Source organism: Meles meles, chromosome 6, assembly GCF_922984935.1.
Source record: "Meles meles chromosome 6, mMelMel3.1 paternal haplotype, whole genome shotgun sequence".
NCBI classification, from domain to species: Eukaryota; Metazoa; Chordata; class Mammalia; order Carnivora; family Mustelidae; genus Meles; species Meles meles.
This window is the reverse complement of record NC_060071.1, coordinates 54,667,293-54,676,177: the sequence shown is the minus strand read 5'-3', so window position 1 is coordinate 54,676,177 and position 8,885 is coordinate 54,667,293. Positions and strand designations below refer to the sequence as shown.

At 38.4% G+C, this 8,885-nt stretch overlaps 2 pseudogenes; one reads left to right on the top strand and one right to left on the bottom strand.

The window, feature by feature from the left end:
- The first annotated feature begins 891 nt into the window (after positions 1-891).
- On the top strand, positions 892-1,476 carry LOC123944384 (annotated as a pseudogene).
- Positions 1,477-5,922: 4,446 nt separating this feature from the next.
- LOC123944510 lies at positions 5,923-6,866 on the bottom strand (annotated as a pseudogene).
- Positions 6,867-8,885: the final 2,019 nt, after the last annotated feature.

Genomic DNA, 8,885 nt, shown 5'->3' with positions numbered 1-8,885 from the left:
AGATTAAAAGCAATTCCCATCAAAATACCAAAAACATTTTTCACAGAATTAGAACACACAATACTAAAATTTGTATAAAACCACAAAATATCTCAAAGAGCCAAAACAATCTTGAAAAGAAGAACAAAGCTGGAGGTACCACAATTCCAGATTTCAATATATCCTACAAAGCTAGTAATCAAAACAGTATGGTACTGGCAGAAAAATAGACACATAACAGAACAGAATGGAGTCCAGAAATAAAGCCACAATTTTATGGTCAATTAATCTACAATAAAAGAGGCAAGAATATATGATGGGGAAAAGACAGTCTCTTCAACAAAGGATGTTTGGAAATCCAAACAACCAAGAGCAAAAAAACCAAATGGACCATTTTCTTACACTACACACAAAAATAAACTCAAAGTGGATTAAAGACATAATGTGAGATGGGAAAACATAAAATTCCTAGAAGAAAACAGCCAGTAATTTCTTTGACATAGACCTTAGCAACATTTTTCTAAATATGTCTCCTCTGGCAAGGGAAACAAAAGCAAAATTAAACTATTGCGACTACATCATAATAAAAAACCTTTGCGGAGCCCAGGTGGTGGCAATGCAAACTGGTGCAGCCACTGTGAAAAAAGTATGGAGTTTCCTCAAGAAAGAAAAAAGAAAAAAAGAAAGAAAGACCACATGATTCAATAATTCCATTGCTGGGCATTTACCCAGTGAATGAAAATACTACAAAAATGTATATACACCTCTATATTTTTTGCAGTATTTATACTAGCCAAGATATGGAAGCAATTCAAATGTCCATTAAGAGGTTAATGAATAAAGAAGAATCAGCAAACTCCCAGGAGCCACCACTCTTCCTCTTCCCCTAAGAGGCCTGAGGTGACCTCTGAAATGGTTCCGTATTTGCTTGATCCAGAAAACCCTACAAAATCATGCAAATCAAGAGGTTCAAATATATGTGTTCACTTTAACAACACACGTCAAACTCCCAGGCCATCAAGGGTATGCATATACAAAAATCCACCAAGTATCTGAAAGACATCATTTTGCAGAAGCAGTGTGTGCCATTCTGTCACTGCAGTGGTGGAGTTGGCCTACCAACTTCAGATGCCCAGTCAGATGCCCAGGCCAGACAGTGGGGCTGGACAGAGTGTCAATGGCCCAAGAAGAGTGCTGAATTTTTACTGCACATGCTTAAAAATGGAGAGAGTAATGCTGAACTTAAGGGTTTAGATGTCGATTCTCTGGTCATTGAGCACATCCAGGTGAACAAAGCCCCCAAGGTGAAGCATAGAACTTACAAGGCTCATGGAGGGCTCATGGTCAGATCAACCCATACATAAGCTCTCCCTGCCACACTGAGATGATCCTTACTGCAAAGAGCAGATTATTCCTAAACCAAAAAAGGAGGTTGCACAGAAGAGAAAGATCTCCCAGAAGAAACTGAAGAAACAAAAACTTATGGCCCGGGAGTAAATTCTGCACAGAATAAATACAAATAAAAATAAAAAATAAAAAGAGAAGAATTAGTATATACATAAAACAGAGTATTATGTAGACATAAAAAGGAGAGATCTTGTCATCTGGGAGAACATGGATGGACCTAGAAAGTATTACGCTAAGTGAAACAAGTCAGACAGAAAAAGACAAATACCATATGATTCCATTTATATGTGGAATCTAAAAAACAAATGAATAAACAAACAAAAAGCAGAATCACACCTATACAGAGAACAAACTGATGTTTGCCAGAAGGGAGAGGGATTGGGGATGGGCAAAATGAAGAGTGAAAAGGAATGCAAGATACAGGCTTCCAGTTATGGAATTAGTAAGTCACAGGAATAAAAGATACAGCTTAGGGAAGATAGTCAATGGTGTTGTAATATTGTCATATTGTGACAGACAGTTAGCTACACTTGTGGTGAGAATAGCACAATGTACAGAGCTGCTGAATCACTGTGTTCTACACCTAAAGCTGATGTAACATTGTATATCAACTCAAATTTAAAAAATATATAGTTTTCCAGCCCATGAACAAGTTATATATTTACATTTATTTACATCTTCAATTTTCCTTAGCAAAGTTTTGTAGTTTTCATCATACGTCTTTCACATCTTTTATCAGACTTATCTCTATTTAATGTTTCTGTGACTTGTAAATGGCATTTTTTTTTTTTTTTTGCTTTGGGGCCCCCCAGGCCTCCTTTAAATTTATTTATTTTTTTCAGCATAACAATGTTCATTGTTTTTGCACAACACCCAGTGCTCCATGCAATACGTGCCCTCCCTATTACCCACCACCTGGTTCCCCCAACCGCCCACCCCCCGCCCCTTCAAAACCCTCAGGTTGTTTTTCAGAGTCCATAGTCTCTCATGGTTCGCCTTCCCTTCCAATTTCCCTCAATTTCCTTCTCCTCTCCATCTCCCAATGTCTTCCATGTCATTTGTGATGCTCCACAAATAAGTGAAACCATATGATACTTGACTCTCTCTGCTTGACTTAAATGACGTAAATGGCATTTTAATCAACTTCTGATTGTTACTTATAATTGCATATAGAAGTACAAAATTTTCCTATATGTACCTTGTATCTTGAAATCTTGAAAAACTTATGTAATACTTCTAGTAGCCTTTTTTTTGTAGATTTCACCAAATTTTCTACATAAAAATTTCATATCTAATGAAAGACAGTCTTATTTCTGTCAATCTAGATGCCATTTTTTCCCTTAACCTGACTGTACTAACACTTGAATAGAAGTGGTATGAGCAGACATCTTGTCTTACTCCTGATTTTAGAGGAAAATCATTCATTTTCACAAGTATGATTTTAGATACAGATCTTTGAAAATGTCTACAGATCAAAGAAGTTGTTTCTGTCTATCCCCAGTTTGCTAAGAACTTTTCTCAGGATGGGTGTTAGTTGGAATATAGTTTCATATTTACAGGTATATTATGTATTACTTTTATTTAACTACATTATCTAATACAGTTTAAATAGAGAAGTGTAAAATTTGCTTTAAAGGAAATTCATAACTGGAGACTTGACTTTTTACCAATACAAGGTCTTATGAGTCACAAATCTTCATTTTATTCATTTTTTTAAAGATTTATTTGAGAGCTAGAAAGAGACCAGGGGGAAGGGGCAGAAAGGGTCCTAAATAAACTCAGGACTGGGCAAATAATCCAACACAGGGCCCAATCCCATGACACTGAGATCTTGACTTGACCCAAAAACTAAGAGTCAGATGCTCAACCAACTGCATCACCCAGGCTCCTCATTCTTTTCTTTTTAACTTAATATTTCTCTTCTTTCCTTTTGTACATTTTTGGTTGATACATCAAATCCTTGGTGGAACAAAGAGGAATATATTAAATAAATGCATTTTTAAAAGATTTTTTAAAGATTTTTTTTATCATTTATTTGACAGAGAGATCACAAGTAGGCAGAGAGGCAGGCGGGGGTGGGGGGAGCAGGCTCCCTGCTGAACAGAAAGCCTGATGCAGGGCTCAATTCCAGGACCCTGAGATCATGACCTGAGCCGAAGACAGAGGCAAACCACTGAGCCACCCAAGTGCCCCAAAAGATTTTATATTTAAGTAATTTCTAAACTCAAATGGGACTGCATATTACAACCCCAAGATCAAGAGTCACATGCTCCATCACATGAACTACAAGGCACCCCAATAAATACATTTTTAATTAAACATTTTGGTAAATAAGTAGTCCCAAGTTAAGAATTTCTTAGAAGGTATGATTTTTTATTAAGATGGGATTTTTATTTAATTAGAAATTTTATTAAGCCTTACTCTTAGTGTATACTATTGAGCTTCCCAGAATTCAGATAAAATACCCTTCATTGTGACCTTGACCTTCTAGATATCTAATACTGCCTATGTCTCCAGCCTCATGTACCATTTTCTTCTGCACGGCAAAAATTAACCTTTATTGTCTTTGAAAACTCCATAATATACCTGTACTTATGTGGAATTTAAGTCCCCTAGGTTTCTGCATAGTTTATTCCCTTAGTTTAAAATACCACTTCACAAAAACTCTCTCTGACCATCTGATCTAAATTATGCCCTATCCTACCACTGCAATTTTTGTATACTCTCCATTTTTCCTTTTATATAACTTAGTATCTTTGATATTATAGATCTTTGTGTTTATCTGTTTATTGACTATATCTCTCATAATAATGTAAGTTTCACAAAGGGAAGATATCATAGAGGTAAATAAGTGGATGAATTAAATGTACCAGCCCCGGATGCCAACTGATTATTTGACCAAAGAGTTGGGCCAAATCGCCTGGAGCTGTCATCAGATTCATCTGTTATCTTCACCTCAGTCTCTTAGAATTGCTGGCTTTTGTTCTCTGTCTGCTTTCACCTCTTCTGGGCTGACCTTCAACTCAACTTTCCTTCAAATGAAACTAATGCAAACTGCAATGCTCCTAAGACCTAAACTTTGCTTTTTCTTAAGATTTATTTATTTGAGAAAGAGAGAGGATGGTGGGGCGGGGAGGATCCTCGAATAGACTCCACACTAAGCATAGAGCCTAGCAGGGGGCTTGATCCCAGGAGACTGAGATCATGACCTAAGCAGAAATCAAGAATCAGATGCTTAACCAACTGAACCACCCAGGCACCCCCTAAGTGCCCAACTTTTTAAAAATGTAAACCTGTTTCCAGGTATCTTAATTTTCCTGCACAGGTAAGAAAAGATAAGAAGAATGTAATCTAGTCCTTATTTTTTAAATGGAGGATTTCAAAAACTGATGCGGGCAAAGAAATTTCTGCTACTGTCATGAGTGTTTGAGTCACCTATAGTAGTCACTGTAACTTCTTTCACTTTTACCAAATAAGATTTTTTTTATTTCTCTATGTCATATTTATAGTGTCTATAATGGCTTCATAAGATCAGTCTGCGAACTGGTATTGATCTACATGCCCTAGAATCACCAGAGTAACATTAACAGGGTGGGTAATAGGGAGGGCACGTACTGCATGGAGCACTGGGTGTGATGCCAAAACAATGAACACTGTTATGCTGTAAATAAACAAATTAAAAAAAGAATAAAATTTTTAAAAAAAAGGAAATTCTGGGTCTACTTCAAAGATTCTGATTTAGGAGAACAGGAGAAAGACCTGGAAATCTGTTCTTGTAAAAAGATACGCAAATATCTTTTTGTGGGTGGGTGGGTCAGTTGGTTAAGCATCAGACTCTTGATTTCAGCTCAGGTTATAATTTCAGGGTTATGGGCTGGGGCTCCATGCTGGGCTCCATGCTCAGCAGAAAGTCTGCTTGACCCTCTCTCCCTCTCCTTCTGTCCCTCCCCCGTACTTGCACTTGCTCTCATTCTGTCAAATAAGTCTAAAAAATTAAAATGAACATTTAAAAAAATTTAAAGATCCACAAATAATTATGAGATATACAGGTTTCAGAGACAGTGTTTTAGAACATTTTAGTCTTTTAGATGTCAATTAAATTTAAAAATTTGGTTCAGTTATGACTTATAGATTGGCACTAATTTCCTTTAACATGAGCAAAAAGGTGTGAGTGCTCTTTTACTAGAAGTAGAGATCATTTGACTAGAAAAATTAAGTGTAAGAATGGATTCAGGTAATAAAAGTCAAAAAAAATTATGAGGTTAAGGACTATATGAGTGACCACAGATAACAAGCAAGTAGTTATTGGAGGTGAGGTAGAAAAGTCCAAAGTTAAGACATTCAGGTCACTTAATTCAAGTAACCATCTATCAAGCCCTGATTTGAAGGCAAGATCTGGTTTAATTGGGCATACTATTCTCCTATATTTAGGCAGAAATAGATGAATTTCAGTCTGCATCTCTAGGTACAAATGAAGAGCACTTACGTGGGAAAAAATGAGGAAAAATTTTATGATCTTTGTCCACTCATGAGTTCTCATTTGCTTTGACTAATTTCTGTGCACATATGAGTTTTTCTCAAGGCAGCTTTCATGTCCTTGATCTGGAGACTGAGGATCAGTGAGTTTATAGGTGGGGTCACCAATGAGTACAACAAGGTTACAATCTTCTGTATCCCACCTGGATTTCCAGAGGTTGGGCTAATGTATATCACCATGATGGATCCATAGAAGAGAGACACCACAGCCAGGTGGGAACCACGGCTGGAGAAGGCCTTACATCGGTCAGCTGCTGAAGGGACACCGAACACTGCTCGGAGAACCAGGGTATAGGACCCAAGGATGAAGAACAAAGTGATGAAGATAATAAGAGAGCTCAATATAGAACAGGAAATCTCAATTCCAGGGGCAGGGATGCAGGACAGGGCCAGAAGAGGCCCAGGGTCACATACATAATGGTCAGTGGTGTTGGGGCCACAAAAAGAGAGTTGTGTGATACAATAGATAAGGATCGGATAGCAGAGGAAAGCTGTGATCCAGCATAGGGCCACCAGGTTCATGCAGAGATGGTTGTTCATAATGACAGGATAATGGAGAGGCTGGCAGATGGCCAAGTGACGATCAAACGCCATGAGGGGCAGTAAGAAGGTCTCAGTGGTGCCCATGGAGAAGAAGAAGTAGAATTAGAAAAAACAAGCTGTGAAAGAGATGGTTTTGGTCTCAGATAGAATGTTCTTTAACGTATTGGGAATAGTTGTGTTGATGTAACAGATCTCCAGGAATGAAAAATTGGCCAGCAGAATGTACATGGGGGTGTGAAGCCTGCGATCCAGCTTCACTGCACAGACAATGGCCCATTCCCCATCAGTGTCAGGATGCAGGACACCAAGAACAGCACGAAGAGGATGACCTGAACCTCTCTGGAGCATGGATAACTCAGGAGTATGAATTCAGTCACTGTGCTGACTCCTGACCTATTCATGGCTTCCTAAGGGGTGGAGAAGAAAAGTGACAATGACAAAGATGGTCTTATTCTTTCATCTTCAAGATTATTTCCTTTGTGGAGATCCCTAGCTCCCTCAGATTCTATTATTCCATTAGATAATAAGATAACTATACTGCTGAAGACTATGAACTTTGGAGAGTGCTTGGTATGATCAGACTTTGAATCTTTATATTCTCTCATTTCTCTTTCAGAATTTCCTCATGTTCTGCAACAAGCAGCTTGGAGAAGGTAAATGACAGTACTCACAAACATAACTAGGTATGAAATTCAAGTATTTCTATCTATAGATTAAGACATATAGACCCTTGTTATTGGACACAGAATTTCAATTACTTAAATCTTTGGAATTAGAGACACAAATGTTAGGCATCATAAGAGGGAGAAAGGTAACAACACACAAATCTTTATGCATTTCACTGTTATTCTGGATCAGTGTTGGTGTTAAGGTCATCTGACAACTGGACAAAAGGCATCACACGTACCATCTATTCTTCAGTGTTCATTGTGGTTTGTTAACTCAATGAAAATTTGAACTCCCAGACACATACATAATGGCTTTCATATCAGTTCCTTCTTCTACCTGCTGAATTAAAATACTTCTGTAAAACCTTGGTCTAGCTTAAATCTCTACTTATAGGTAGAAAACCTGAGCAATGTATCTGGTCTCTTATTTAAGGATTTTTGAGGGTTTTGCCTGAAGTGTCACTAAGTGTCCTAGAAGGCCTCTGTTCTTCTGGTTATGGATAGATTCAGAGGCTCACAAACATCAGATACTCCTAAGCAGAGGTCTCTGGGAACCAAGAACAGTGCTGAGAGTCATAAACTGTCCCTCTGGACAAAGATTCCCCTTCCACTTCTTCACCCCCTTTGTCACTCCCATCCTACTCTAGATGTGGAAGATCAGCATTGTTGTAGGAAGTTGAAGAGGAATCTTTGTGAAAACTTGCTTGTCTGAGACTTAGATGTTGTGTGATTTCCGTGGTAAGAAAAGCAAAACAAAGCCTATGAAATTACCTGCAATTCTGTTGTTAGTAGTTTGGTCTTATTAATTTATTTTAGGATCCCTTCCATTAGTGAGGGGCAGTCATCATTTGGGCCTAAATGACCCAACTGACGTGATTGAGTGATGATATTTATTCATAAAATACAATGCAGAATAGAGATCCAGATGCCTTTAATAAAAATATTCTGGCTAAGAATGTTTATGTATGAGTTATAAAATGCATTACTTTCCAGGTTGTGTATTGCCCATAGCTTTGAGGATGATCTCGATGATTGCAATTAGTGACACAAGGCATTGGAGTCATTCAGAATTTTTCACATCACATTTCGCTGTAAGGCTCCTCTCTGTGACTAGATCATGATTGGCAGAACCAAACTGTGAGTTAATTCTTCTGTAGCAGGAATTCAGAGAAATGCAGAAGCCAAGGAAACCATGGGGAAAGAAGTGTAAAAGGAGGAAGTATTTATTGGTCATTGTGTATGAGGGTTACAAGGCTTTGTGAGCCATGTGGGGTGAACCCACCACCCTGGAATGCTCAGTCATATTCTCCCTCCTCGAGATACCTGATCATCTGCTCTGTGGCAGAGCCGAACACGGCTAAAGTCAGGGAGAGCTGAAGTTTTTTCTGCCCTGCTCTGCACAGCCACTTTGTCAGTCCTTTCCAGATGTCACTTCAGTCACGTGCTATTTCCCCCACAAACCTGGTTCTGACTGGATGCACTTTTGGTTAATAAGGATGGACTTTTCACACTTCCTCATCCTCATTTCTCTCACTTCCCTGATTTCCAGCCCTCTCAGTTGTAAAGATAAACCTCCTTATATTCTTCATGCAGTGGGAGGTGCTGCTGTTTCCACAACCACATAAAAGAAGGCAGAGCTAAAAGGGACCCTAAGAACAGTCCTATACTTGTTTGTCTTCTGAACCTACCTCCTTACAGATCTGGCAGGTGTGACTTGAATCTTCTGTTTTCACTACAGCAGAAGGAGGCATG